The sequence below is a fragment of the Parasteatoda tepidariorum genome, chromosome 3 (genome assembly GCF_982258835.1).
Source record: "Parasteatoda tepidariorum strain Cologne lab strain chromosome 3, Ptep-v5.0, whole genome shotgun sequence".
NCBI lineage: Eukaryota > Metazoa > Arthropoda > Arachnida > Araneae > Theridiidae > Parasteatoda > Parasteatoda tepidariorum.
In genome coordinates, this window is record NC_141757.1 from 16,862,031 (window position 1) to 16,889,627 (window position 27,597).

The 27,597-nt window shown below is 33.8% G+C and overlaps 40 non-coding genes across 40 annotated transcripts; all 40 read right to left on the reverse strand.

Moving 5' to 3' along the window:
- Positions 1–4,641: 4,641 nt before the first annotated feature.
- On the reverse strand, positions 4,642–4,714 carry TRNAR-UCU (transfer RNA arginine (anticodon UCU)). The gene has a single exon. It is a non-coding gene; the product is annotated as a tRNA-Arg (tRNA).
- A 1,535-nt stretch (positions 4,715–6,249) lies between these two features.
- TRNAR-UCU (transfer RNA arginine (anticodon UCU)) lies at positions 6,250–6,324 on the reverse strand. Its single transcript has one exon. It is a non-coding gene; the product is annotated as a tRNA-Arg (tRNA).
- A 5,548-nt stretch (positions 6,325–11,872) lies between these two features.
- Positions 11,873–11,945, reverse strand: TRNAR-UCU (transfer RNA arginine (anticodon UCU)). The gene has a single exon. It is a non-coding gene; the product is annotated as a tRNA-Arg (tRNA).
- Positions 11,946–12,140: 195 nt separating this feature from the next.
- On the reverse strand, positions 12,141–12,213 carry TRNAR-UCU (transfer RNA arginine (anticodon UCU)). Its single transcript has one exon. It is a non-coding gene; the product is annotated as a tRNA-Arg (tRNA).
- Positions 12,214–12,676: 463 nt separating this feature from the next.
- TRNAR-UCU (transfer RNA arginine (anticodon UCU)) lies at positions 12,677–12,749 on the reverse strand. Its single transcript has one exon. It is a non-coding gene; the product is annotated as a tRNA-Arg (tRNA).
- A 1,535-nt stretch (positions 12,750–14,284) lies between these two features.
- Positions 14,285–14,357, reverse strand: TRNAR-UCU (transfer RNA arginine (anticodon UCU)). Its single transcript has one exon. It is a non-coding gene; the product is annotated as a tRNA-Arg (tRNA).
- Positions 14,358–14,820: 463 nt separating this feature from the next.
- TRNAR-UCU (transfer RNA arginine (anticodon UCU)) lies at positions 14,821–14,893 on the reverse strand. Its single transcript has one exon. It is a non-coding gene; the product is annotated as a tRNA-Arg (tRNA).
- Positions 14,894–15,892: 999 nt separating this feature from the next.
- TRNAR-UCU (transfer RNA arginine (anticodon UCU)) lies at positions 15,893–15,965 on the reverse strand. The gene has a single exon. It is a non-coding gene; the product is annotated as a tRNA-Arg (tRNA).
- Positions 15,966–16,428: 463 nt separating this feature from the next.
- Positions 16,429–16,501, reverse strand: TRNAR-UCU (transfer RNA arginine (anticodon UCU)). Its single transcript has one exon. It is a non-coding gene; the product is annotated as a tRNA-Arg (tRNA).
- A 731-nt stretch (positions 16,502–17,232) lies between these two features.
- TRNAR-UCU (transfer RNA arginine (anticodon UCU)) lies at positions 17,233–17,305 on the reverse strand. Its single transcript has one exon. It is a non-coding gene; the product is annotated as a tRNA-Arg (tRNA).
- A 195-nt stretch (positions 17,306–17,500) lies between these two features.
- On the reverse strand, positions 17,501–17,573 carry TRNAR-UCU (transfer RNA arginine (anticodon UCU)). The gene has a single exon. It is a non-coding gene; the product is annotated as a tRNA-Arg (tRNA).
- A 195-nt stretch (positions 17,574–17,768) lies between these two features.
- TRNAR-UCU (transfer RNA arginine (anticodon UCU)) lies at positions 17,769–17,841 on the reverse strand. Its single transcript has one exon. It is a non-coding gene; the product is annotated as a tRNA-Arg (tRNA).
- Positions 17,842–18,036: 195 nt separating this feature from the next.
- TRNAR-UCU (transfer RNA arginine (anticodon UCU)) lies at positions 18,037–18,109 on the reverse strand. Its single transcript has one exon. It is a non-coding gene; the product is annotated as a tRNA-Arg (tRNA).
- A 187-nt stretch (positions 18,110–18,296) lies between these two features.
- TRNAR-UCU (transfer RNA arginine (anticodon UCU)) lies at positions 18,297–18,369 on the reverse strand. The gene has a single exon. It is a non-coding gene; the product is annotated as a tRNA-Arg (tRNA).
- A 195-nt stretch (positions 18,370–18,564) lies between these two features.
- On the reverse strand, positions 18,565–18,637 carry TRNAR-UCU (transfer RNA arginine (anticodon UCU)). Its single transcript has one exon. It is a non-coding gene; the product is annotated as a tRNA-Arg (tRNA).
- Positions 18,638–19,626: 989 nt separating this feature from the next.
- Positions 19,627–19,699, reverse strand: TRNAR-UCU (transfer RNA arginine (anticodon UCU)). Its single transcript has one exon. It is a non-coding gene; the product is annotated as a tRNA-Arg (tRNA).
- A 195-nt stretch (positions 19,700–19,894) lies between these two features.
- On the reverse strand, positions 19,895–19,967 carry TRNAR-UCU (transfer RNA arginine (anticodon UCU)). The gene has a single exon. It is a non-coding gene; the product is annotated as a tRNA-Arg (tRNA).
- A 195-nt stretch (positions 19,968–20,162) lies between these two features.
- Positions 20,163–20,235, reverse strand: TRNAR-UCU (transfer RNA arginine (anticodon UCU)). The gene has a single exon. It is a non-coding gene; the product is annotated as a tRNA-Arg (tRNA).
- A 195-nt stretch (positions 20,236–20,430) lies between these two features.
- TRNAR-UCU (transfer RNA arginine (anticodon UCU)) lies at positions 20,431–20,503 on the reverse strand. The gene has a single exon. It is a non-coding gene; the product is annotated as a tRNA-Arg (tRNA).
- Positions 20,504–21,234: 731 nt separating this feature from the next.
- On the reverse strand, positions 21,235–21,307 carry TRNAR-UCU (transfer RNA arginine (anticodon UCU)). The gene has a single exon. It is a non-coding gene; the product is annotated as a tRNA-Arg (tRNA).
- Positions 21,308–21,502: 195 nt separating this feature from the next.
- On the reverse strand, positions 21,503–21,575 carry TRNAR-UCU (transfer RNA arginine (anticodon UCU)). Its single transcript has one exon. It is a non-coding gene; the product is annotated as a tRNA-Arg (tRNA).
- A 195-nt stretch (positions 21,576–21,770) lies between these two features.
- On the reverse strand, positions 21,771–21,843 carry TRNAR-UCU (transfer RNA arginine (anticodon UCU)). Its single transcript has one exon. It is a non-coding gene; the product is annotated as a tRNA-Arg (tRNA).
- Positions 21,844–21,955: 112 nt separating this feature from the next.
- On the reverse strand, positions 21,956–22,028 carry TRNAR-UCU (transfer RNA arginine (anticodon UCU)). The gene has a single exon. It is a non-coding gene; the product is annotated as a tRNA-Arg (tRNA).
- Positions 22,029–22,223: 195 nt separating this feature from the next.
- On the reverse strand, positions 22,224–22,296 carry TRNAR-UCU (transfer RNA arginine (anticodon UCU)). Its single transcript has one exon. It is a non-coding gene; the product is annotated as a tRNA-Arg (tRNA).
- Positions 22,297–22,491: 195 nt separating this feature from the next.
- On the reverse strand, positions 22,492–22,564 carry TRNAR-UCU (transfer RNA arginine (anticodon UCU)). The gene has a single exon. It is a non-coding gene; the product is annotated as a tRNA-Arg (tRNA).
- Positions 22,565–23,295: 731 nt separating this feature from the next.
- On the reverse strand, positions 23,296–23,368 carry TRNAR-UCU (transfer RNA arginine (anticodon UCU)). Its single transcript has one exon. It is a non-coding gene; the product is annotated as a tRNA-Arg (tRNA).
- A 195-nt stretch (positions 23,369–23,563) lies between these two features.
- On the reverse strand, positions 23,564–23,636 carry TRNAR-UCU (transfer RNA arginine (anticodon UCU)). Its single transcript has one exon. It is a non-coding gene; the product is annotated as a tRNA-Arg (tRNA).
- Positions 23,637–23,831: 195 nt separating this feature from the next.
- On the reverse strand, positions 23,832–23,904 carry TRNAR-UCU (transfer RNA arginine (anticodon UCU)). The gene has a single exon. It is a non-coding gene; the product is annotated as a tRNA-Arg (tRNA).
- Positions 23,905–24,016: 112 nt separating this feature from the next.
- TRNAR-UCU (transfer RNA arginine (anticodon UCU)) lies at positions 24,017–24,089 on the reverse strand. Its single transcript has one exon. It is a non-coding gene; the product is annotated as a tRNA-Arg (tRNA).
- Positions 24,090–24,284: 195 nt separating this feature from the next.
- TRNAR-UCU (transfer RNA arginine (anticodon UCU)) lies at positions 24,285–24,357 on the reverse strand. The gene has a single exon. It is a non-coding gene; the product is annotated as a tRNA-Arg (tRNA).
- Positions 24,358–24,820: 463 nt separating this feature from the next.
- TRNAR-UCU (transfer RNA arginine (anticodon UCU)) lies at positions 24,821–24,893 on the reverse strand. Its single transcript has one exon. It is a non-coding gene; the product is annotated as a tRNA-Arg (tRNA).
- Positions 24,894–25,088: 195 nt separating this feature from the next.
- On the reverse strand, positions 25,089–25,161 carry TRNAR-UCU (transfer RNA arginine (anticodon UCU)). The gene has a single exon. It is a non-coding gene; the product is annotated as a tRNA-Arg (tRNA).
- A 195-nt stretch (positions 25,162–25,356) lies between these two features.
- TRNAR-UCU (transfer RNA arginine (anticodon UCU)) lies at positions 25,357–25,429 on the reverse strand. The gene has a single exon. It is a non-coding gene; the product is annotated as a tRNA-Arg (tRNA).
- A 112-nt stretch (positions 25,430–25,541) lies between these two features.
- On the reverse strand, positions 25,542–25,614 carry TRNAR-UCU (transfer RNA arginine (anticodon UCU)). The gene has a single exon. It is a non-coding gene; the product is annotated as a tRNA-Arg (tRNA).
- A 195-nt stretch (positions 25,615–25,809) lies between these two features.
- TRNAR-UCU (transfer RNA arginine (anticodon UCU)) lies at positions 25,810–25,882 on the reverse strand. Its single transcript has one exon. It is a non-coding gene; the product is annotated as a tRNA-Arg (tRNA).
- A 195-nt stretch (positions 25,883–26,077) lies between these two features.
- On the reverse strand, positions 26,078–26,150 carry TRNAR-UCU (transfer RNA arginine (anticodon UCU)). Its single transcript has one exon. It is a non-coding gene; the product is annotated as a tRNA-Arg (tRNA).
- Positions 26,151–26,345: 195 nt separating this feature from the next.
- On the reverse strand, positions 26,346–26,418 carry TRNAR-UCU (transfer RNA arginine (anticodon UCU)). Its single transcript has one exon. It is a non-coding gene; the product is annotated as a tRNA-Arg (tRNA).
- Positions 26,419–26,613: 195 nt separating this feature from the next.
- TRNAR-UCU (transfer RNA arginine (anticodon UCU)) lies at positions 26,614–26,686 on the reverse strand. The gene has a single exon. It is a non-coding gene; the product is annotated as a tRNA-Arg (tRNA).
- A 463-nt stretch (positions 26,687–27,149) lies between these two features.
- TRNAR-UCU (transfer RNA arginine (anticodon UCU)) lies at positions 27,150–27,222 on the reverse strand. Its single transcript has one exon. It is a non-coding gene; the product is annotated as a tRNA-Arg (tRNA).
- A 195-nt stretch (positions 27,223–27,417) lies between these two features.
- TRNAR-UCU (transfer RNA arginine (anticodon UCU)) lies at positions 27,418–27,490 on the reverse strand. Its single transcript has one exon. It is a non-coding gene; the product is annotated as a tRNA-Arg (tRNA).
- Positions 27,491–27,597: the final 107 nt, after the last annotated feature.

The following is a 27,597-nucleotide window of genomic DNA, read 5'->3' on the forward strand; positions in this document are numbered from 1 at the left end:
AAAAAATATAGCAAAGGTAATGAAATTTCCCTTGTGAGTTACTCAATTTTTTTTTATTTATTTATCATTTTATTTTACCATAAAGTTAAAATAATTTCTAATGCACATCGCGCAGTTTAATACTTTATTAAATCATAATATTAACCTCATTCATTCAAATTTAAAAACGTTATAATATTTTAAATCTTTAAAATATTTAATTCGACATTATTACTAATAATAAATAAAAGATTCGACTGCTTGGAAAAGTAACCAATTTATATAATCTACGACTAAAATAGAAACAACCGCCCTTTTTTTTTTTAAAAAAAGAAGAAAAAAAAACATAATGATGAAGACTAATTTATTTTGGCTGCTACTATCTCAAAAGATTCCTGATTGCCTGTATTATTTTTAAGCGTCCTCTAAATTCTCAAATAAAACTAACTTAACTAACAGATTCGAAAACATCATTTAAAAAAAAAAAAATTTAAAACCACTTTAACTAGAGAAAATTATCCCCATTAGAAAAATGACAGCTCACTCATGCATAGGATGCAAAACTTCATTTAAATGGAAGCCCCCAGGGGCCTGAAAAACCCACTGGACTTCAACAAAGCGGTGGACTCCCCCATAAAAGCCTGACATAATTGAGGTTGCATGTAGGGACATTGATTACAAAAAGGGGGTGCTGGCCGGCACATGGAGAGAGTCACCCCCCTGCCTCAAAATATGACCGGAGGCAGGTGGTCGAAATGCATGGTGCGTGTATTTGGGGGGGGGGGGATTGAGGGCGGGAAAGATAAAAAGCTGGCCATTCCACCAATGGGGAGTTTGTAATTCCAACAAGGTATTCAGAAGTTTGAAGTTTGACATCTGACTTCCAATTAAAGTAAGGAGTCCTTGGACACGCCTATTTCTGCCTACTTTTTATCCCTTTAAGCTTTCACCAGCTTTTGTGGTCATTTATTATTTTCTTATTAACATTTTTGATACAATTTTGTTTTATGCGAATGAGTTTTCCAGAAATATGACTACCAGTTTTTTTTTTAAATCCATTCCTACCAAGAAAAAAGAACTGGCCAATATTTGTTTATATACAAGACGAACGGGAAAAAAGGCCGCTAACGGCCCCAGGCGCCCAGATATTATTTCGATCATGATGATGTTATTTGTTTATACCAAGTCTTGACTAATAAGTGGGAAAGAGAAAATTCTGTAATTATGTTGTAAATATTATTTTGTTCCTAGCCAACTTTTAAGAATATGATATTATTACACAGCACAATATCTATCAACACGTTGAATGCAATAGGGTTCACCGGCCACCGGCGAAGCCAAGATTATTAAAAACACATAATTTGAGCAAATTTTTAATTTTTTAAAAATGTTATTATCGTTATAAAAGTAGTTTGAGGAAGTTAATGGAATATAGAACATACAAATATAGTTTTATTTATATACTCAGAGATGCCAACTTGCTCCGGACAGCGAATAAATATTTTCAATGGTAGTTTACTAATTGTGATTTTTGGTATAATAAATTCAATTTAGTAGATTTTTATCCACCACTATTTAAAAACAATTCGTAGGCTTATATAATCCAGCACTTTTTTCAGACTTGTCATGCTAAACTCTTTAAAAAGCTAGCAAAATCTGTCTAATACTTGCAAATTTAGTTAGTAGTTATTTACCGTTTGATCACACGGGCAAGTAATGTAAAATTAGCGTGACACAAGTTGTTAAAGAAATCAAGGAAGAAATTCAAGGATCACTTTATTAGTTTGGAAGAAATAGAGCTTGATAATTTTTTAGAATTTCTAAGATATTTTAATCAAAACTTTAGAGAAAAGAAAATCTGCTGGTTATGAAACAGTAATTTAAAACTACTCGTTTGTCATTTTTTTAGATTTTTTAAATTTTATTTAAATTGAAGCTGATGAAAATCGTTTTGGATGATTCTTATAACGAAAATTTCACAAAAACAAAAAATACAATCGGATCTCTATTTTACGAAGTCGCTAAATCCAGATAATAAGTTCGTTATGTAGAAAATTCGTTTAGAATATAGGAATAATAGAAGAATTAGAATAATAGAAAAACACCTTTTGAAATACTTAAACAACACAAAACAGGTTTTAAATTCATAAACACTAGAGATAATTATAATTGTAATTCATCTTATATACTAGCATCTACTATTTGTTTTATAAATCTTAAAAACAATGGAAAACTGCATGGAAAGCAAGACTAATGGAAAATATTATCCAGTGTTACTCTATCATGCTACGTACATTTTCAACTGAAAAAAGCTAAATTTATGTATAAAATTATAGCTGCATTTATTATAAAAGTAATTTTAACCACACATTACCACGTGCGTTCTTAAGTTTAATTGCTACTGAGAAAATCCGTTAATTCTCTCTGAGTTTTATTTCGAAATGCAAACAAAAAAAAAGCAAGGAATTTTACTGCTTTCTCTAAAAGTTAAGTGGCATCGAAAATCAATTCAAGCACATTTCCCCCATAAAATGCATTAACAAGTTTGAAACAATCTGAAATATTTTGGGAAATTGGGAAAGCAGATCTCGAAGTAAAGAGAATCGCAAAATAGAGAAATTCGCAAAATAGAAGTTCGTTAAATAGAAACACGACTGCATTTTTTTAAAAGTTAAATAAAGGGACAAATATATATGCAATTTAATGACTTTTGCGAAACAGTTTTCAATTCAACAGTTTTTGCGAAAACTGTTGATTGCAAAACGGTATAGATATTATTTTGTCAGAAAAAATTAAACGAGAATATTATTTGAAGCACGTACTATATCTCATGTTCCGATCAGTGGTCATGACATTGAATTTACACGTATCGAAAATTATTGAAGAATAAAGTAAATTTCCACCTATTGTTTATATTTAAAAATTAAATGGAAAGAATTAAAGGTATATTTAGAATTTTCTTACCATGTGTCTACCCTATTGACGGTCGAGGGTAGAAAGACCTCCCAAACTTTTAAAAAGCACAGTGCTTTAACGCTTGATCCAAATATTTATGTTACTAAATATGCTAGCCAGTACTATCCTGTATCTAAGAAATTAATCATTAAAATATAATAAGCGTCCTATCATATTTATTCTCTTTTTATTTGAGAAATGGAACAATCATTTTAAGAGGACGATGGATTCCAATGGTTTAAAATTGTAGATTAATGGTATTATATAGATGTATTTTAATTGTGTACTTTTTATTTCATTTCATAATCGTCGTTGAAATGCCAACCCAATTTTGTGGGTTTACGACTACTAATGTCCAACTCTGAGGCCTTGCAATGTTGAACACTATCCAGAAGACAAGAGAACTCCTGGATCAAGTAATGGGAGAAATTTGTTTTCTTGGAAATTTTTTTAATAGAACAAACCCGCCTTTGCGTGACATGGAGAGGAAGACCACGAGAACCTCCCACGGTTAGCCTGATGGCAATTGGATTCTAACCCACTATCCGTCTACCACTGAGAATATTTCACGTCAGTACTGTGGCCGATGCAAGCTGGGTGCGAAGTTCGTATCGACCAACCATCGCTGGGATTCGAACGCAGTTCACCTCATTGGAACGTTGTATTTCTTGATTCATCACGGCTCTTAATTGAGTAATTGTAATTTATAAGAAGTATGAGAGGATATTATAGTAAAGTTTGGTTGTTATATAATTTGAGTAATGCGTGTAGAAGATGTCTCGACGATTTCGTTACATGTAACCGCACTGCTCACTGAGCTTCAAAAACGTTCAAACGTGCTTTATAATCTTGTTTAACAATATTGAATTTAATAAACTATATAAACCATACTCTATACACTTGAAATTTTAAAAAATGTTCGAAGAGAAAAAATTTCTGCGTCGTAAACAAATTTCTTTTGTTGCTGTCTTCTTTTAATTATTCCCATCTATCACTTATTGGCATTTGAGTAGTGCCATACACGTAACGTTATCTTCCGTGGCATTCACGAAACCAAAAAGATAGCAATACATTAAATGTGAAAGAAATTCTTTTGAGGAAGACATCCTTTAAGTATGCTAATCATTCTCTTTCGGTAATAGGAGAGAAACACTATTCAGGTCATCCTTGCCGGGATTCGAACCGGGGACCTTTGGATCAGAAGTCAAACGCGCTATCCACTACCCTACAAGGACGTTCAAACGTGCGCCATTTCTGTATTATGTCTAAAGAGTGTTTCTTAAATAAAAACGGTTTCCTCAAGTTTAAAAATTTAAAATTAGTGTGTTCAATAAGATATGCATATTGTGTCAGAAATACTTTCGAGGATGTTGTTGTTGTTAATTTACGTCGCACTAGAGCTGCACAATGGGCTATTGGCGACGGTCTGGGAAGCATCCCGGAGGATGATCCGAAGACACGCCATCGCAACTTTGATCCTCTGCGGAGGGGATAGCACCCCCGTTTCGGTAGCCCGACGACCTGCGCGCGAAATCGAGCACTTTACGGTAGCACAGTTTAACGAGGACCAATACCGCACAACACCCTCGGTCCCTACACAGGCTGATCCAAGTGGTCACCCACCAGCACACAATAATTTCGAGGAAGTCTTCATTTAAATGTGCAAATCTATTTCTTTCGGCCATAAAAGAGAAATAAACTTCAATTCATCCTTGCCGGGATTCGAACCCGGGACCTTTGGATTAGAAATCCAACGCGCTATCCACTGCGCTACAAGGACGTTCAAACGTACGTAATTTTTGTATTAAGTGTAATGAGTGTTTCTTAAATAAAAACGTATTCTTCAAGTTTAAAAATTCAAATTAGTGTGTTCAATAAGATATGTACATTGTGCCAGAAATACTTTCGAGGATGTTGTTGTTGTTAATTTACGTCGCACTAGAGCTGCACAATGGGCTATTGGCGACGGTCTGGGAAGCATCCCGGAGGATGATCCGAAGACGCGCCATCGCAACTTTGATCCTCTGCGGAGGGGATAGCACCCCCGCTTCGGTAGCCCGACGACCTGCGCGCGAAGTCGAGCACTTTACGGTAGCACAGTTTAACGAGGACCAATACCGCACACCCTCGGTCCCTACACAGACTGATCCAAGTGGTCACCCAAAAGCACACAATACTTTCGAGGAAGTCTTCATTTAAATGTGCAAATCTATTTCATTCGGCCATAAAAGAGAAATACACATCAATTAATCCTTGCCGGGATTCGAACCCGGGACCTTTGGATTAGAAGTCCAACGCGCTATCCACTGAGCTACATGGATGTTCAAACGTACGCAATTTTTGTATTAAGTGTAATGAATGTTTCTTAAATAAAAACGTATTCTTCAAGTTTAAAAATTTAAAATTAGTGTGTTCAATAAGATATGTATATTGTGTCAGAAATACTTTTGAGGAAGTCTTCATTTAAATGTGCAAATCTATTTCATTCGGCCATAAAAGGGAAATACACTTCAATTCATCCTTGCCGGGATTCGAAACGGGACCTTTGGATTAGAAGTCCAACGCGCTATCCACTGCGCTACAAGGACGCTCAAACGTACGTAATTTTTGTATTAAGTGTAATGTGTGTTTCTTAAATAAAAACTTATTCTTCAAGTTTAAAAATTTAAAATTAGTGTGTTCAATAAGATATGTATATTGTGTCAGAAATACTTTTGAGGAAGTCTTCATTTAAATGTGCAAATCTATTTCATTCGGCCATAAAAGGGAAATACACTGCAATTCATCCTTGCCGGGATTCGAAACGGGACCTTCGGATTAGAAGTCCAACGCGCTATCCACTGCGCTACAAGGACGCTCAAACGTACGTAATTTTTGTATTAAGTGTAATGAATATTTCTTAAATAAAAACGTATTCTTCAAGTTTAAAAATTTAAAATTAGTGTGTTCAATAAGATATGTATATTGTGTCAGAAATACTTTTGAGGAAGTCTTCATTTAAATGTGCAAATCTATTTCATTCGGCCATAAAAGGGAAATACACTTCAATTCATCCTTGCCGGGATTCGAAACGGGACCTTTGGATTAGAAGTCCAACGCGCTATCCACTGCGCTACAAGGACGCTCAAACGTACGTAATTTTTGTATTAAGTGTAATGTGTGTTTCTTAAATAAAAACTTATTCTTCAAGTTTAAAAATTTAAAATTAGTGTGTTCAATAAGAAATGTATATTGTGTCAGAAATACTTTCGAGGAAGTCTTCATTTAAATGTGCAAATCTATTTCATTCGGCCATAAAAGAGAAATACACTTCAATTCATCCTTGCCGGGATTCGAACCCGGGACCTTTGGATTAGAAGTCCAACGCGCTATCCACTGCGCTACAAGGAAGTTCAAACGTACGTAATTTTTGTATTAAGTGTAATGAGTGTTTCTTAAATAAAAACGTATTCCTCAAGTTTAAAAATTTAAAATTAGTGTGTTCAATAAGATATGTATATTGAGTCAGAAATACTTTCGAGGAAGTCTTCATTTAAATGTGCAAATCTATTTCATTCGGCCATAAAAGAGAAATACACTTCAATTCATCCTTGCCGGGATTCGAACACGGGACCTTTGGATTAGAAGTCCAACGCGCTATCTACTGCGCTACAAGGACGTTCAAACGTACGTAATTTTTGTATCAAGTGTAATGAGTGTTTCTTAAATAAAAACGTATTCCTCAAGTTTAAAAATTTAAAATTAGTGTGTTCAATAAGATATGTATATTGTGTCAGAAATACTTTCGAGGAAGTCTTCATTTAAATGTGCAAATCTATTTCATTCGGCCATAAAAGAGAAATACACTTCAATTCATCCTTGTTGATGCGTTAGCGGAGTAGCACAGTAGTGAGTGAAAGTGTTAACTCACATAAAGAAACTTAAAGATTTAAACATTTCTTTATTTCATACAGTACCATCTCGATACATCGTACAACTGAAGATATTAAACATAAATACATCTTAACAAAAATGTTGGTACGTCACCGGAAACAACAACACAGTGACGTGACATAGTGAAGAGACAAGACAAGAAGTCGACTGAATCCATGCTTACAACAATGCATGCATTATATACAGATTCCATAATCATATGCAGGGATGACGTCACTTACGTTATCTGAAAAGAAAATGTCTGTTGCCACCACACGACCGAAACTTAATTCTGTTAACTTAATGTATTCAGAGGAGTAACAAACCACTCCAACATACGGCCCCACGGTCGTGTGATCTATATCAGAGAAAAATATATTATCCACAACTTCTTTAAATTTATTTCCCATTAATGGTTTTGTTAGGAAATCTGCTAAGTTATTCTTAGAATGAATAAAAGCTAATTCTACTAGATTTTCTTCAATAAGTTGTCGAATAAATTTATATCGAATATCTATATGTTTTGTCTTAAAGTTTTCACAATTATTTCTAGAGAAATGTATAGCAGCCTGATTATCACAATACACTTTTGGTACAATTTTGTCAGGCAGAATACTAAGTTCATTAATTACTCTAGAAAACCAAACTGTTTCTTTCATACTTTCACATAAGGCAACAAATTCAGATTCCATTGAGCTAAGGGCAATACATTTTTGTTTACTTGAACGCCAACAAAAAACTAGTTCTCCAAATTTTATTAAATATCCACTAGTTGAATGGCGATTACTTAAACTACAGCCCCAATTAGCATCAGTAAAACAAATTAAATTTAAATTCTTAGCTTTACTTAAATTAATTTTGTAATCCTTAGTGTTAAATACATAATTCATTAAATCAACCACGATTTTCCAATGTTCGAACGTATAACCATTTGAAAATTGAGACATCAAATTTACTGAAAAACTAATATCAGGTCTCGTACGATCAGCTAAAAAGGTTAAACAGCCGATTAAAGTTCGATATGGAAATTGTTTCATTAAGTTGTTTTCAACAATATCACTTTCATTTATTTTTTCAGGAAGTTTACATCCGAGTTTTATCGGAAGACTAACATTAGACTTTGGAAGTTCTTTAAACTTTATCCTTAATTTCTCAATATACGTATTTTGATGCATTAATAAGGCACCATTGTTCATATCAAAATTTACACCTAACAAATATTTTACCTGACCTAATTCAGTTAATTCTAATTTACTTTTAATTAGTGAAATAGCATTATTAACATCAATTTGTGTTTTACCAAAAATTACAATATCATCAACATACACAATTAAAATAATATTCTTACGTTTATAAACCCAATTTAACCATTTTAATTTCTCAAATTCTAAATCTTTAAATATACTATCAAGTTCAATGTTCCAATATCGACTACTTTGATGTAGTCCGTATAAGGATTTATGCAATAAATAAACTTTACCTTCATGTCCTTTAACAATATGTCCTGGAGGTTGTTTAACATATACAGGTTCCGATAAATTACCATACAAATATGCAGACTTTACATCGACTTGATAATGACACCAGTTTAACATTGATACTAATAAAATAAATAACAATTTAATAATTGAAAAGTTAACAGGAGAAAATGTTTCTCCATAATCAATACCTGCTCTTTGTTTAAAACCCAAAGCAACAAGTCTAGCTTTGTATTTCTTAGGTTTATTATTTTCATCACGTTTAACAGTGTAAACCCATTTAGTGCCTATCACTTTAGTGTTTTTAGGAAGATCTACTAACTCCCACACTTTGTGTATTTCAATCATTTTGAGTTCTTCACTCATAGCAAAATCCCATTTTTCTCTATCTTTGCAAATTTGTGTATCCTCAAAAGTTTTGGGAAATTCAGAAAAATGACACTCGTATTCGAAATCTTCATTTGAATTTAAATCTTCCTCACTACTTGAACTTTTAGTTACGTTATTAGGAAGTTTACTTTTTGCTTTAAATGAAAATTTCTCAGGTTCAAAAGAGAGTTTGTTTTTCTCACAATACTTTTTAACATCATTTAAAGATCTAAGTCTTAGTTTACTTGAAGGAGGATAATAAAATACATCTATTCTTTTACTTTTAGTTCTTGGACATTCTTTCCTTTCCCACTTTTCGATATCAATAGGACTTAATTTATCTAACGCTTTTTTATCATTACTAGATTCATTATCAAAGTTATCTAGCTCGTTTTTCAAATTTAGGTTGAATTTAACATATTCAAATGATTTATTTTTTCCAAATAAAGTTTCTACACCTTTTTTGGTTTCATCAATACTAACGTGAATTGTTTCAATTACTCTCCTATCGTTCGGAATAAAAATTCTGTACCCTTTGGTTCGTACAGCATATCCTACAACAATTTCAAGTTTAGCTCTAGATTGAAGTTTATTTCGATTAATTTTGGGAATATGTACATAAGCTAGTGATCCAAAAATTTTAAAGTGTCTTACTGAAGGTTTAAAACCTGACCATATTTCAATTGGACTTAAATGATTAGTTAGTTTATGCTCGCATCTGTTTTTGGTATGCACGAAAGCTAACAAAGCTTCCCCCCAAAATTTGGGTTGTAACCCACTATCATGTAACATTGCTCTTACTGCGTTCATTGCACTTCTATTAAACTTTTCTGCTATCCCGTTCATTTCTGGAGTATATACATTAGTCCTTTCTATTCTAATTCCGAGATTGCTTAAGAACTTTTCAAATTCTTTATGGCAGAACTCTAGCCCGTTATCAATTCTAACACATTTTAACTTAAGATTAGTTTCCCTTTCACACTTAGCTAAATATTTCTTAAAACATTCGAAAACTTCGGTTTTACTTTTAATAACATATACATCAACTTTACGAGAAAAATCATCAATACAAGATAAGAAATATTTGTTACCACCTAAAGAGTTTACGGGAGAAGGTCCCCATAAATCACAATGCACTCTTTCTAAACAAGTTTTAGTAGTTCTATGATAAATACGATTTCGTTTTAAAGATACCCTAGTCGATTTTGCAATTTTACAACTAGTACAATTTTCGTTTTTACTTTTACTTAAGTTTTCAATGCCTTTTACTACATTATTTTTACTCATGCTTTGAATTAATGGCATATTCACATGACAGAATCGTCTGTGTACAATATCTAAATTTAAAGTTGAAATTAAAGCTATATTCTTATTATCAATACTTTCGTTATGTTTATCTTTAAATTTTGTTGGATATCCATTCAAAATATACAATTTATCTTTTCTGTTTACAGTGAACATATAATTATCAAATTTATCAAAAATTACCATTTTATTGCGGCCCCATTCAACATAGTTACCAGCAATATCAATTTTCGCTCCACTAATCAAATTACGCCTCATGTTGGGCACATATAGAACATTTTTTAAAGTAATTTCCACCTTACCTTTAGTGTCCAATACAGTAAAGTCAATGTCTCCGACACCAGTGGCAATTGTTGAGCTATTTGTGTCACCAGCTAGAACTTCTGTCGGTGTAATCTCTTTATACCAGGAAAACCATTCTCTTGCTTTACAGATGTGAGATGTTGCTGCAGTATCTACTAGAAATTCTATGAATTGATTAGTATTAGACGATTCCACACACATAGATTCCAATTTTTCATTCAGGCTCAAATAGTCTTTTTCACATAAAAAAGCTTTCTTTCGACGTTGCACATTCACTTTCTTGTAGCATTTATCCTCAGTGTGACCCAATTTTTCACAGAACTTGCATACTACAGAACGACGAGGATTTGTTACTTCGAATTTCTTGTCAGGGTCCAGACTGCTTCCACTGAAGTTTTTCTTATTCTCTGCTTGTCTTTTACAATCACCCTTTCGAACTTTAGTTGAATAAGCATCATTCACAAACGTAATTTTATTTTCGTCCTTTTGTTTCAGTTCAATCCTTCCAGATTCCGTAATTAGTTGCTTAGTAATTGAATCGATCGTAAATTCTTCATCTTTTACTCTGTAAAGAATCTGTACCAAATTATCATATTCAGAAGGCAGATATCTTATCAGCTGAAAACACACTAATATTGAAGGCAATTTAAATCCAGCATCCTCAATTTGTTAATTCTTCTCCAACATTCTTTTGCTATATATTCCGATCGTTTCTTCGTCGGGTGAAAATCTTGTGCTAAAGAAATCTTCGACTAAACCAGCCAGACGAGCTCTCGACGTAAGTTCAAAGTTTACTTTCAGCGTTTCCCAAGCTGTCTTACCGTCTTCGGTATCAGCAATCAGGGATTGGTATTTTCGCTCGATTCCCATATAAATTGTCGTATAGGCTCGTTGTTTTCGTAGAAGATAGGCCAATTTGTCTCTCTCAGTTGCTGTATCATCAAGTGGTATTTCTTTTCCAGTTATAAAGTCCCAACATCCTTTTTCCATTAGTAAAACTTTCATATCAATTTTCCAGCTTCCATAATTAAAATCTCCGAGCTTTGGAAAGGCAAAAACTGTTCCATCAGTAGACTCAGCCATATTGAAAATTGAAGACTTATTTCCACTTTTCACTCCTTATTAGTCTATTTATTCCATATTCCAGACTAAAGGTTTGCGGGTTCGAAGGCCCATAACCAACTGTTGATGCGTTAGCGGAGTAGCACAGTAGTGACTGAAAGTGTTAACTCACATAAAGAAACTTAAAGATTTAAACATTTCTTTATTTCATACAGTACCATCTCGATACATCGTACAACTGAAGATATTAAACATAAATACATCTTAACAAAAATGTTGGTACGTCACCGGAAACAACAACACAGTGACGTGACATAGTGAAGAGACAAGACAAGAAGTCGACTGATTCCATGCTTACAACAATGCATGCATTATATACAGATTCCATAATCATATGCAGGGATGACGTCACTTACGTTATCTGAAAAGAAAATGTCTGTTGCCACCACACGACCGAAACTTAATTCTGTTAACTTAATGTATTCAGAGGAGTAACAAACCACTCCAACAATCCTTGCCGGGATTCGAACCCGGGACCTTTAGATTAGAAGTCCAACGCGCTATCCACTGCGCTACAAGGACGCTCAAACGTACGTAATTTTTGTATTAAGTGTAATGTGTGTTTCTTAAATAAAAACTTATTCTTCAAGTTTAAAAATTTAAAATTAGTGTGTTCAATAAGATATGTATATTGTGTCAGAAATACTTTTGAGGAAGTCTTCATTTAAATGTGCAAATCTATTTCATTCGGCCATAAAAGGGAAATACACTTCAATTCATCCTTGCCGGGATTCGAACCCGGGACCTTTGGATTAGAAGTCCAACGCGCTATCCACTGCGCTACAAGGACGTTCAAACGTACGTAATTTTTGTATTAAGTGTAATGAGTGTTTCTTAAATAAAAACGTATTCCTCAAGTTTAAAAATTTAAAATTAGTGTGTTCAATAAGATATGTATATTGTGTCAGAAATACTTTCGAGGAAGTCTTAATTTAAATGTGCAAATTTATTTCATTCGGCCATAAAAGAGAAATACACTTCAATTAATCCTTGCCGGGATTCGAACCCGGGACCTTTGGATTAGAAGTCCAACGCGCTATACACTGCGCTACAAGGAAGTTCAAACGTACGTAATTTTTGTATTAAGTGCAATGAGTGTTTCTTAAATAAAAACGTATTCCTCAAGTTTAAAAATTTAAAATTAGTGTGTTCAATAAGATATGTATATTGAGTCAGAAATACTTTCGAGGAAGTCTTCATTTAAATGTGCAAATCTATTTCATTCGGCCATAAAAGAGAAATACACTTCAATTCATCCTTGCCGGGATTCGAACCCGGGACCTTTGGATTAGAAGTCCAACGCGCTATCCACTGCGCTACAAGGACGCTCAAACGTACGCAATTTTTGTATTAAGTGTAATGTGTGTTTCTTAAATAAAAACTTACTCTTCAAGTTTAAAAATTTAAAATTAGTGTGTTCAATAAGATATGTATATTGTGTCAGAAATGCTTTTGAGGAAGTCTTCATTTAAATGTGCAAATCTATTTCATTCGGCCATAAAAGGGAAATACACTTCAAATCATCCTTGCCGTGATTCGAACCCGGGAACTTTTCATTAGAAGTCCAACGCGCTATCCACTGCGCTACAAGGACGTTCAAACGTACGTAATTTTTGTATTAAGTGTAATGAGTGTTTCTTAAATAAAAACGTATTCCTCAAGTTTAAAAATTTAAAATTAGTGTGTTCAATAAGATATGTATATTGTGTCAGAAATACTTTTGAGGAAGTCTTCCTTTAAATGTGCAAATCTATATCATTCGGCCATAAAAGAGAAATACACTTCAATTCATCCTTGCCGGGATTCGAACCCGGGACCTTTAGATTAGAAGTCCAACGCGCTATCCACTGCGCTACATGGACGTTCAAACGTACGGAATTTTTGTATTAAGTGTAATGAATGTTTCTTAAATAAAAACGTATTCCTCAAGTTTAAAAATTTAAAATTAGTGTGTTCAATAAGATATGTATATTGTGTCAGAAATACTTTTGAGGAAGTCTTCATTTAAAAGTGCAAATCTATTTCATTCGGCCATAAAAGGGAAATACACTTCAATTCATCCTTGCCGTGATTCGAACCCGGGAACTTTTCATTAGAAGTCCAATGCGCTATCCACTGCGCTACAAGGACGTTCAAACGTACGAAATTTTTGTATTAAGTGTAATGAGTGTTTCTTAAATAAAAACGTATTCCTCAAGTTTAAAAATTTAAAATTAGTGTGTTCAATAAGATATGTATATTGTGTCAGAAATACTTTCGAGGAAGTCTTAATTTAAATGTGCAAATCTATTTCATTCGGCCATAAAAGAGAAATACACTTCAATTCATTCTTGCCGGGATTCGAACCCGGGACCTTTGGATTAGAAGTCCAACGCACTATCCACTGCGCTACATGGACGTTCAAAAATACGCAATTTTTGTATTAAGTGTAATGAGTGTTTCTTAAATAAAAACGTATTCTTCAAGTTTAAAAATTTAAAATTAGTGTGTTCAATAAGATATGTATATTGTGTCAAAAATACTTTTGAGGAAGTCTTCATTTAAATATGCAAATCTATTTCATTCGGCCATAAAGGAGAAATACACTTCAATTCATCCTTGCCGGGATTCGAACCCGGGACCTTTGGATTAGACGTCCAACGCGCTATCCACTGCGCTACATGGACGTTCAAACGTACGTAACTTTTGTATTAAGCGTAATGAGTGTTTCTTAAATAAAAACGTATTCTTCAAGTTTAAAAATTTAAAATTAGTGTGTTCAATAAGATATGTATATTGTGTCCGAAATACTTTTGAGGAAGTCTTCCTTTAAATGTGCAAATCTATTTCATTCGGCCATAAAAGAGAAATACACTTCAATTCATCCTTGCCGGGATTCGAACCCGGGACCTTTGGATTAGAAGTCCAACGCGCTATCCACTGCGCTACATGGACGTTCAAACATACGGAATTTTTGTATTAAGTGTAATGAATGTTTCTTAAATAAAAACGTATTCCTCAAGTTTAAAAATTTAAAATTAGTGTGTTCAATAAGATATGTATATTGTGTCAGAAATACTTTTGAGGAAGTCTTCATTTAAAAGTGCAAATCTATTTCATTCGGCCATAAAAGGGAAATACACTTCAATTCATCCTTGCCGTGATTCGAACCCGGGAACTTTTCATTAGAAGTCCAACGCGCTATCCACTGCGCTACAAGGACGTTCAAACGTACGTAATTTTTGTATTAAGTATAATGAGTGTTTCTTAAATAAAAACGTATTCCTCAAGTTTAAAAATTTAAAATTAGTGTGTTCAATAAGATATGTATATTGTGTCAGAAATACTTTTGATGAAGTCTTCATTTAAATGTGCAAATCTATATCATTCGGCCATAAAAGAGAAATACACTTCAATTCATCCTTGCCGGGATTCGATCCCGGGACCTTTGGATTAGAAGTCCAACGCGCTATCCACTGCGCTACAAGGACGTTCAAACGTACGTAATTTTTGTATTAAGTGTAATGAGTGTTTCTTAAATAAAAACGTATTCCTCAAGTTTAAAAATTTAAAATTAGTGTGTTCAATAAGATATGTATATTGTGTCAGAAATACTTTCGAGGAAGTCTTAATTTAAATGTGCAAATCTATTTCATTCGGCCATAAAAGTGAAATGCACTTCAATTCATCCTTGCCGGGATTCGAACCCGGGACCTTTGGATTAGAAGTCCAACGCGCTATCCACTGCGCTACATGGCCGTTCAAACATACGCAATTTTTGTATTAAGTGTAATGAGTGTTTCTTAAATAAAAACGTATTCCTCAAGTTTAAAAATTTAAAATTAGTGTGTTCAATAAGATATGTATATTGTGTCAGAAATACTTTTGATGAAGTCTTCATTTAAATGTGCAAATCTATATCATTCGGCCATAAAAGAGAAATACACTTCAATTCATCCTTGCCGGGATTCGATCCCGGGACCTTTGGATTAGAAGTCCAACGCGCTATCCACTGCGCTACATGGACGTTCAAACATACGGAATTTTTGTATTAAGTGTAATGAATGTTTCTTAAATAAAAACGTATTCCTCAAGTTTAAAAATTTAAAATTAGTGTGTTCAATAAGATATGTATATTGTGTCAGAAATACTTTTGAGGAAGTCTTCATTTAAAAGTGCAAATCTATTTCATTCGGCCATAAAAGGGAAATACACTTCAATTCATCCTTGCCGTGATTCGAACCCGGGAACTTTTCATTAGAAGTCCAACGCGCTATCCACTGCGCTACAAGGACGTTCAAACGTACGTAATTTTTGTATTAAGTATAATGAGTGTTTCTTAAATAAAAACGTATTCCTCAAGTTTAAAAATTTAAAATTAGTGTGTTCAATAAGATATGTATATTGTGTCAGAAATACTTTTGATGAAGTCTTCATTTAAATGTGCAAATCTATATCATTCGGCCATAAAAGAGAAATACACTTCAATTCATCCTTGCCGGGATTCGATCCCGGGACCTTTGGATTAGAAGTCCAACGCGCTATCCACTGCGCTACAAGGACGTTCAAACGTACGTAATTTTTGTATTAAGTGTAATGAGTGTTTCTTAAATAAAAACGTATTCCTCAAGTTTAAAAATTTAAAATTAGTGTGTTCAATAAGATATGTATATTGTGTCAGAAATACTTTCGAGGAAGTCTTAATTTAAATGTGCAAATCTATTTCATTCGGCCATAAAAGTGAAATGCACTTCAATTCATCCTTGCCGGGATTCGAACCCGGGACCTTTGGATTAGAAGTCCAACGCGCTATCCACTGCGCTACATGGCCGTTCAAACATACGCAATTTTTGTATTAAGTGTAATGAGTGTTTCTTAAATAAAAACGTATTCCTCAAGTTTAAAAATTTAAAATTAGTGTGTTCAATAAGATATGTATATTGTGTCAGAAATACTTTTGATGAAGTCTTCATTTAAATGTGCAAATCTATATCATTCGGCCATAAAAGAGAAATACACTTCAATTCATCCTTGCCGGGATTCGATCCCGGGACCTTTGGATTAGAAGTCCAACGCGCTATCCACTGCGCTACAAGGACGTTCAAACGTACGTAATTTTTGTATTAAGTGTAATGAGTGTTTCTTAAATAAAAACGTATTCCTCAAGTTTAAAAATTTAAAATTAGTGTGTTCAATAAGATATGTATATTGTGTCAGAAATACTTTCGAGGAAGTCTTAATTTAAATGTGCAAATCTATTTCATTCGGCCATAAAAGTGAAATGCACTTCAATTCATCCTTGCCGGGATTCGAACCCGGGACCTTTGGATTAGAAGTCCAACGCGCTATCCACTGCGCTACATGGCCGTTCAAACATACGCAATTTTTGTATTAAGTGTAATGAGTGTTTCTTAAATAAAAACGTATTCCTCAAGTTTAAAAATTTAAAATTAGTGTGTTCAATAAGATATGTATATTGTGTCAGAAATACTTTCGAGGAAGTCTTAATTTAAATGTGCAAATCTATTTCATTCGGCCATAAAAGTGAAATGCACTTCAATTCATCCTTGCCGGGATTCGAACCCGGGACCTTTTCATTAGAAGTACAACGCGCTATCCACTGCGCTACAAGGACGTTCAAACGTACGTAATTTTTGTATTAAGTGTAATGAGTGTTTCTTAAATAAAAACGTATTCTTCAAGTTTAAAAATTTAAAATTAGTGTGTTCAATAAGATATGTATATTGTGTCAAAAATACTTTTGAGGAAGTCTTCATTTAAATGTGCAAATCTATTTCATTCGGCCATAAAAGAGAAATACACTTCAATTCATCCTTGCCGGGATTCGAACCCGGGACCTTTGGATTAGACGTCCAACGCGCTATCCACTGCGCTACAAGGACGTTCAAACGTACGTAACCTTTGTATTAAGTGTAATGAGTGTTTCTTAAATAAAAACGTATTCTTCAAGTTTAAAAATTTAAAATTAGTGTGTTCAATAAGATATGTATATTGTGTCAGAAATACTTTTGAGGAAGTCTTCATTTAAATGTGCAAATCTATTTCATTCGGCCATAAAAGAGAAATACACTTCAATTCATCCTTGCCGGGATTCGAACCCGGGACCTTTGGATTAGAAGTCCAACGCGCTATCCACTGCGCTACATGGACGTTCAAACATACGGAATTTTTGTATTAAGTGTAATGAATGTTTCTTAAATAAAAACGTATTCTTCAAGTTTAAAAATTTAAAATTAGTGTGTTCAATAAGATATGTATATTGTGTCAGAAATACTTTTGAGGAAGTCTTCATTTAAATGTGCAAATCTATTTCATTCGGCCATAAAAGAGAAATACACTTCAATTCATCCTTGCCGGGATTTGAACCCGGGACCTTTGGATTAGAAGTCCAACGCGCTATCCACTGCGCTACAAGGACGATCAAACGTACGTAATTTTTGTATTCAGTGTAGTGAGTGTTTCTTAAATAAAAATGTATTCTTCAAGTTTAAAAATTTAAAATTAGTGTGTTCAATAAGATATGTATATTGTGTCAGAAATACTTTCGAGGAAGTCTTCATTTAAATGTGCAAATCTATTTCATTCGGCCATAAAAGAGAAATACACTTCAATTCATCCTTGCCGGGATTCGAACCCAGGACCTTTGGATTAGAAGTCCAACGCGCTATCCACTGCGCTACAAGGACGTTCAAACATACGTAATTTTTGTATTAAGTGTAATGAGTGTTTCTTAAATAAAAATGTATTCTTCAATTTTAAAATTAGTGTGTTCAATAAGATATATATATTGTGTCAGAAATACTTTTGAGGAAGTCTTCATTTAAATGTGCAAATCTATTTCATTCGGCCATAAAAGAGAAATACACTTCAATTCATCCTTGCCGGGATTCGAACCCGGGACCTTTGGATTAGAAGTCCAACGCGCTATCCACTGCGCTACAAGGACGTTCAAACGTACGAAATTTTTGTATCAAGTGTAATGAGTGTTTCTTAAATAAAAACGTATTCCTCAAGTTTAAAAGTTTAAAATTAGTGTGTTCAATAAGATATGTATATTGTGTCAGAAATACTTTCGAGGAAGTCTTCATTTAAATGTGCAAATCTATTTCATTCGGCCATAAAAGAGAAATACACTTCAATTCATCCTTGCCGGGATTTGAACCCGGGACCTTTGGATTAGAAGTCCAACGCGCTATCCACTGCGCTACAAGGACGTTCAAAAGTACGTAATTTTTGTATTAAGTGTAATGAGTGTTTCTTAAATAAAAATGTATTCTTCAAATTTAAAATTAGTGTGTTCAATAAGATATATATTGTGTCAGAAATACTTTTGAGGAAGTCTTCATTTAAATGTGCAAATCTATTTCATTCGGCCATAAAAGAGAAATACACTTCAAATCATCCTTGCCGCTATTCGAACCCGGGACCTTTGGATTAGAAGTCCAACGCGCTATCCACTGCGCTACAAGGACGTTCAAACGTACGTAATTTTTGTATCAAGTGTAATGAGTGTTTCTTAAATAAAAACGTATTCCTCAAGTATAAAAATTTAAAATTAGTGTGTTCAATAAGATATGTATATTGTGTCAGAAATACTTTCGAGGAAGTCTTCATTTAAATGTGCAAATCTATTTCATTCGGCCATAAAAGGGAAATACACTTCAATTCATCCTTGCCGTGATTCGAACCCGGGAACTTTTCATTAGAAGTCCAACGCGCTATCCACTGCGCTACAAGGACGTTCAAACGTACGTAATTTTTGTATTAAATATAATGAGTGTTTCTTAAATAAAAACGTATTCCTCAAGTTTAAAAATTTAAAATTAGTGTGTTCAATAATATATGTATATTGTTTCAGAAATACTTTTGATGAAGTCTTCATTTAAATGTGCAAATCTATATCATTCGGCCATAAAAGAGAAATACACTTCAATTCATCCTTGCCGGGATTCGAACCCGTGACCTTTGGATTAGAAGTCCAACGCGCTATCCACTGCGCTACATGGACGTTCAAACATACGCAATTTTTGTATTAAGTGTAATGAGTGTTTCTTAAATAAAAACGTATTCTTCAAGTTTAAAAATTTAAAATTAGTGTGTTCAATAAGATATGTATATTGTGTCAAAAATACTTTTGGGGAAGTCTTCATTTAAATGTGCAAATCTATTTCATTCGGCCATAAAAGAGAAATACACTTCAATTCATCCTTGCCGGGAATCGAACCCGGGACCTTTGGATTAGACGTCCAACGCGCTATCCACTGCGCTACAAGGACGTTCAAACGTACGTAACTTTTGTATTAAGTGTAATGAGTGTTTCTTAAATAAAAACGTATTCTTCAAGTTTAAAAATTTAAAATTAGTGTGTTCAATAAGATATGTATATTGTGTCAGAAATACTTTCGAGGAAGTCTTCATTTAAATGTGCAAATCTATTTCATTCCGCCATAAAAGAGAAATACACTTCAATTCATCCTTGCCGGGATTCGAACCCGGGACCTTTGGATTAGAAGTCCAACGCGCTATCCACTGCGCTACAAGGACGCTCAAACGTACGTAATTTTTGTATTAAGTGTAATGTGTGTTTCTTAAATAAAAACTTATTCTTTAAGTTTAAAAATTTAAAATTAGTGTGTTCAATAAGATATGTATATTGTGTCAGAAATACTTTTGAGGAAGTCTTCATTTAAATGTGCAAATCTATTTCATTCGGCCATAAAAGAGAAATACACTTCAATTCATCCTTGCCGGGATTCGAACCCGGGACCTTTGGATTAGAAGTCCAACGCGCTATCCACTGCGCTACATGGACGTTCAAACATACGGAATTTTTGTATTAAGTGTAATGAATGTTTCTTAAATAAAAACGTATTCTTCAAGTTTAAAAATTTAAAATTAGTGTGTTCAATAAGATATGTATATTGTGTCAGAAATACTTTTGAGGAAGTCTTCATTTTAATGTGCAAATCTATTTCATTCGGCCATAAAAGAGAAATACACTTCAAATCATCCTTGCCGGGATTCGAACCCGGGACCTTTGGATTAGAAGTCCAACGCGCTATCCACTGCGCTACAAGGACGTTCAAACGTACGTAATTTTTGTATCAAGTGTAATGAGTGTTTCTTAAATAAAAACGTATTCCTCAAGTTTAAAAATTTAAAATTAGTGTGTTCAATAAGATATGTATATTGTGTCAGAAATACTTTCGAGGAAGTCTTCATTTAAATGTGCAAATCTATTTCATTCGGCCATAAAAGGGATATACACTTCAATTCATCCTTGCCGTGATTCGAACCCGGGAACTTTTCATTAGAAGTCCAACGCGCTATCCACTGCGCTACAAGGACGTTCAAACGTACGTAATTTTTGTATTAAGTGTAATGAGTGTTTCTTAAATAAAAACGTATTCTTCAAGTTTAAAAATTTAAAATTAGTGTGTTCAATAAGATATGTATATTGTGTCAAAAATACTTTTGAGGAAGTCTTCATTTAAATGTGCAAATCTATTTCATTCGGCCATAAAAGAGAAATACACTTCATTTCATCCTTGCCGGGATTCGAACCCGGGACCTTTGGATTAGACGTCCAACGCGCTATCCACTGCTCTACAAGGACGTTCAAACGTACGTAACTTTTGTATTAAGTGTAATGAGTGTTTCTTAAATAAAAACGTATTCTTCAAGTTTAAAAATTTAAAATTAGTGTGTTCAATAAGATATGTATATTGTGTCAGAAATACTTTCGAGGAAGTCTTCATTTAAATGTGCAAATCTATTTCATTCGGCCATAAAAGAGAAATACACTTCAATTCATACTTGCCGGGATTCGAACCCGGGACCTTTGGATTAGAAGTCCAACGCGCTATCCACTGCGCTACAAGGACGCTCAAACGTACGTAATTTTTGTATTAAGTGTAATGTGTGTTTCTTAAATAAAAACTTATTCTTTAAGTTTAAAAATTTAAAATTAGTGTGTTCAATAAGATATGTATATTGTGTCAGAAATACTTTTGAGGAAGTCTTCATTTAAATGTGCAAATCTATTTCATTCGGCCATAAAAGAGAAATACACTTCAATTCATCCTTGCCGGGATTCGAACCCGGGACCTTTGGATTAGAAGTCCAACGCGCTATCCACTGCGCTACATGGACGTTAAAACATACGGAATTTTTGTATTAAGTGTAATGAATGTTTCTTAAATAAAAACGTATTCTTCAAGTTTAAAAATTTAAAATTAGTGTGTTCAATAAGATATGTATATTGTGTCAGAAATACTTTTGAGGAAGTCTTCATTTCAATGTGCAAATCTATTTCATTCGGCCATAAAAGAGAAATACACTTCAATTCATCCTTGCCGGGATTTGAACCCGGGACCTTTGGATTAGAAGTCCAACGCGCTATCCACTGCGCTACAAGGACGATCAAACGTACGTAATTTTTGTATTCAGTGTAGTGAGTGTTTCTTAAATAAAAATCAATTAAATGTGCAAATCTATTTCATTCGGCCATAAAAGAGAAATACACTTCAATTCATCCTTGCCGGGATTTGAACCCGGGACCTTTGGATTAGAAGTCCAACGCGCTATCCACTGCGCTACAAGGACGATCAAACGTACGTAATTTTTGTATTCAGTGTAGTGAGTGTTTCTTAAATAAAAATGTATTCTTCAAGTTTAAAAATTTAAAATTAGTGTGTTCAATAAGATATGTATATTGTGTCAAAAATACTTTTGAGGAAGTCTTCATTTAAATATGCAAATCTATTTCATTCGGCCATAAAGGAGAAATACACTTCAATTCATCCTTGCCGGGATTCGAACCCGGGACCTTTGGATTAGACGTCCAACGCGCTATCCACTGCGCTACAAGGACGTTCAAACGTACGTAACTTTTGTATTAAGTGTAATGAGTGTTTCTTAAATAAAAACGTATTCTTCAAGTTTAAAAATTTAAAATTAGTGTTATCAATAAGATATGTATATTGTGTCAGAAATACTTTCGAGGAAGTCTTCATTTAAATGTGCAAATCTATTTCATTCGGCCATAAAAGAGAAATACACTTCAATTCATCCTTGCCGGGATTCGAACCCGGGACCTTTGGATTAGAAGTCCAACGCGCTATCCACTGCGCTACAAGGACGCTCAAACGTACGTAATTTTTGTATTAAGTGTAATGTGTGTTTCTTAAATAAAAACTTATTCTTTAAGTTTAAAAATTTAAAATTAGTGTGTTCAATAAGATATGTTTATTGTGTCAGAAATACTTTCGAGGAAGTCTTCATTTAAATGTGCAAATCTATTTCATTCGGCCATAAAAGGGAAATACACTTCAATTCATCCTTGCCGTGATTCGAACCCGGGAACTTTTCATTAGAAGTCCAACGCGCTATCCACTGCGCTACAAGGACGTTCAAACGTACGTAATTTTTGTATTAAGTGTAATGAGTGTTTCTTAAATAAAAACGTATTCTTCAAGTTTAAAAATTTAAAATTAGTGTGTTCAATAAGATATGTATATTGTGTCAAAAATACTTTTGAGGAAGTCTTCATTTAAATGTGCAAATCTATTTCATTCGGCCATAAAAGAGAAATACACTTCATTTCATCCTTGCCGGGATTCGAACCCGGGACCTTTGGATTAGACGTCCAACGCGCTATCCACTGCTCTACAAGGACGTTCAAACGTACGTAACTTTTGTATTAAGTGTAATGAGTGTTTCTTAAATAAAAACGTATTCTTCAAGTTTAAAAATTTAAAATTAGTGTGTTCAATAATATATGTATATTGTGTCAGAAATACTTTCGAGGAAGTCTTCATTTAAATGTGCAAATCTATTTCATTCGGCCATAAAAGAGAAATACACTTCAATTCATACTTGCCGGGATTCGAACCCGGGACCTTTGGATTAGAAGTCCAACGCGCTATCCACTGCGCTACAAGGACGCTCAAACGTACGTAATTTTTGTATTAAGTGTAATGTGTGTTTCTTAAATAAAAACTTATTCTTTAAGTTTAAAAATTTAAAATTAGTGTGTTCAATAAGATATGTATATTGTGTCAGAAATACTTTTGAGGAAGTCTTCATTTAAATGTGCAAATCTATTTCATTCGGCCATAAAAGAGAAATACACTTCAATTCATCCTTGCCGGGATTCGAACCCGGGACCTTTGGATTAGAAGTCCAACGCGCTATCCACTGCGCTACATGGACGTTAAAACATACGGAATTTTTGTATTAAGTGTAATGAATGTTTCTTAAATAAAAACGTATTCTTCAAGTTTAAAAATTTAAAATTAGTGTGTTCAATAAGATATGTATATTGTGTCAGAAATACTTTTGAGGAAGTCTTCATTTCAATGTGCAAATCTATTTCATTCGGCCATAAAAGAGAAATACACTTCAATTCATCCTTGCCGGGATTTGAACCCGGGACCTTTGGATTAGAAGTCCAACGCGCTATCCACTGCGCTACAAGGACGATCAAACGTACGTAATTTTTGTATTCAGTGTAGTGAGTGTTTCTTAAATAAAAATCAATTAAATGTGCAAATCTATTTCATTCGGCCATAAAAGAGAAATACACTTCAATTCATCCTTGCCGGGATTTGAACCCGGGACCTTTGGATTAGAAGTCCAACGCGCTATCCACTGCGCTACAAGGACGATCAAACGTACGTAATTTTTGTATTCAGTGTAGTGAGTGTTTCTTAAATAAAAATGTATTCTTCAAGTTTAAAAATTTAAAATTAGTGTGTTCAATAAGATATGTATATTGTGTCAAAAATACTTTTGAGGAAGTCTTCATTTAAATATGCAAATCTATTTCATTCGGCCATAAAGGAGAAATACACTTCAATTCATCCTTGCCGGGATTCGAACCCGGGACCTTTGGATTAGACGTCCAACGCGCTATCCACTGCGCTACAAGGACGTTCAAACGTACGTAATTTTTGTATTAAGTGTAATGAGTGTTTCTTAAATAAAAACGTATTCTTCAAGTTTAAAAATTTAAAATTAGTGTGTTCAATAAGATATGTATATTGTGTCAAAAATACTTTTGAGGAAGTCTTCATTTAAATGTGCAAATCTATTTCATTCGGCCATAAAAGAGAAATACACTTCATTTCATCCTTGCCGGGATTCGAACCCGGGACCTTTGGATTAGACGTCCAACGCGCTATCCACTGCTCTACAAGGACGTTCAAACGTACGTAACTTTTGTATTAAGTGTAATGAGTGTTTCTTAAATAAAAACGTATTCTTCAAGTTTAAAAATTTAAAATTAGTGTGTTCAATAATATATGTATATTGTGTCAGAAATACTTTCGAGGAAGTCTTCATTTAAATGTGCAAATCTATTTCATTCGGCCATAAAAGAGAAATACACTTCAATTCATACTTGCCGGGATTCGAACCCGGGACCTTTGGATTAGAAGTCCAACGCGCTATCCACTGCGCTACAAGGACGCTCAAACGTACGTAATTTTTGTATTAAGTGTAATGTGTGTTTCTTAAATAAAAACTTATTCTTTAAGTTTAAAAATTTAAAATTAGTGTGTTCAATAAGATATGTATATTGTGTCAGAAATACTTTTGAGGAAGTCTTCATTTAAATGTGCAAATCTATTTCATTCGGCCATAAAAGAGAAATACACTTCAATTCATCCTTGCCGGGATTCGAACCCGGGACCTTTGGATTAGAAGTCCAACGCGCTATCCACTGCGCTACATGGACGTTAAAACATACGGAATTTTTGTATTAAGTGTAATGAATGTTTCTTAAATAAAAACGTATTCTTCAAGTTTAAAAATTTAAAATTAGTGTGTTCAATAAGATATGTATATTGTGTCAGAAATACTTTTGAGGAAGTCTTCATTTCAATGTGCAAATCTATTTCATTCGGCCATAAAAGAGAAATACACTTCAATTCATCCTTGCCGGGATTTGAACCCGGGACCTTTGGATTAGAAGTCCAACGCGCTATCCACTGCGCTACAAGGACGATCAAACGTACGTAATTTTTGTATTCAGTGTAGTGAGTGTTTCTTAAATAAAAATCAATTAAATGTGCAAATCTATTTCATTCGGCCATAAAAGAGAAATACACTTCAATTCATCCTTGCCGGGATTTGAACCCGGGACCTTTGGATTAGAAGTCCAACGCGCTATCCACTGCGCTACAAGGACGATCAAACGTACGTAATTTTTGTATTCAGTGTAGTGAGTGTTTCTTAAATAAAAATGTATTCTTCAAGTTTAAAAATTTAAAATTAGTGTGTTCAATAAGATATGTATATTGTGTCAAAAATACTTTTGAGGAAGTCTTCATTTAAATATGCAAATCTATTTCATTCGGCCATAAAGGAGAAATACACTTCAATTCATCCTTGCCGGGATTCGAACCCGGGACCTTTGGATTAGACGTCCAACGCGCTATCCACTGCGCTACAAGGACGTTCAAACGTACGTAACTTTTGTATTAAGTGTAATGAGTGTTTCTTAAATAAAAACGTATTCTTCAAGTTTAAAAATTTAAAATTAGTGTTATCAATAAGATATGTATATTGTGTCAGAAATACTTTCGAGGAAGTCTTCATTTAAATGTGCAAATCTATTTCATTCGGCCATAAAAGAGAAATACACTTCAATTCATCCTTGCCGGGATTCGAACCCGGGACCTTTGGATTAGAAGTCCAACGCGCTATCCACTGCGCTACAAGGACGCTCAAACGTACGTAATTTTTGTATTAAGTGTAATGTGTGTTTCTTAAATAAAAACTTATTCTTTAAGTTTAAAAATTTAAAATTAGTGTGTTCAATAAGATATGTATATTGTGTCAGAAATACTTTTGAGGAAGTCTTCATTTAAATGTGCAAATCTATTTCATTCGGCCATAAAAGAGAAATACACTTCAATTCATCCTTGCCGGGATTCGAACCCGGGACCTTTGGATTAGAAGTCCAACGCGCTATCCACTGCGCTACAAGGACGATCAAACGTACGTAATTGTTGTATTCAGTGTAGTGAGTGTTTATTAAATAAAAATGTATTCTTCAAGTTTAAAAATTTAAAATTAGTGTGTTCAATAAGATATGTATATTGTGTCAAAAATACTTTTGAGGAAGTCTTCATTTAAATATGCAAATCTATTTCATTCGGCCATAAAGGAGAAATACACTTCAATTCATCCTTGCCGGGATTCGAACCCGGGACCTTTGGATTAGACGTCCAACGCGCTATCCACTGCGCTACAAGGACGTTCAAACATACGTAACTTTGGTATTAAGCGTAATGAGTGTTTCTTAAATAAAAACGTATTCCTCAAGTTTAAAAATTTAAAATTAGTGTGTTCAATAAGATATGTATATTGTGTCAGAAATACTTTCGAGGAAGTCTTCATTTAAATGTGCAAATCTATTTCATTCGGCCATAAAAGAGAAATACACTTCAATTCATCCTTGCCGGGATTCGAACCCGGGACCTTTGGACTAAAAGTCCAACGCGCTATCCATTGCGCTACAAGGACGTTCAAACGTGCGTAATTTTTGTATTAAGTGTAATGAGTGTTTCTTAAACAAAAACGTATTCTTCAAGTTTAAAAGTTTAAAATTAGTGTGTTCAATAAGATATGTATATTGTGTCAGAAATACTTTTGAGGAAGTCTTCATTTGAAGGTGCAAATCTATTTCATTCGGCCATAAAAGAGAAATTCACTTCAATTCATCCTTGCCGGGATTCGAACCCGGGACCTTTGGATTAGAAATCCAACGCGCTATCCACTGCGCTACAAGGACTTTCAAACGTACGTAATTTTTGTATTAAGTGTAATGAGTGTTTCTTAAATAAAAACGTATTCTTCAAGTTTAAAAATTTAAAATTAGTGTGTTCAATAAGATATGTATATTGTGTCAGAAATACTTTTGGGGAAGTCTTCATTTAAATGTGCAAATCTATTTCATTCGGCCATAAAAGAGGAATACACTTCAATTCATCCTTGCCGGGATTCGAACCCGGGACCTTTGGATTAGAAGTCCAACGCGCTATCCACTGCGCTACAAGGACGTTCAAACGTACGTAATTTTTGTACTAAGTGTAATGAGTGTTTCTTAAATAAAAATATATTCTTCAAATTTAAAATTAGTGTGTTCAATAAGATATATATATTGTGT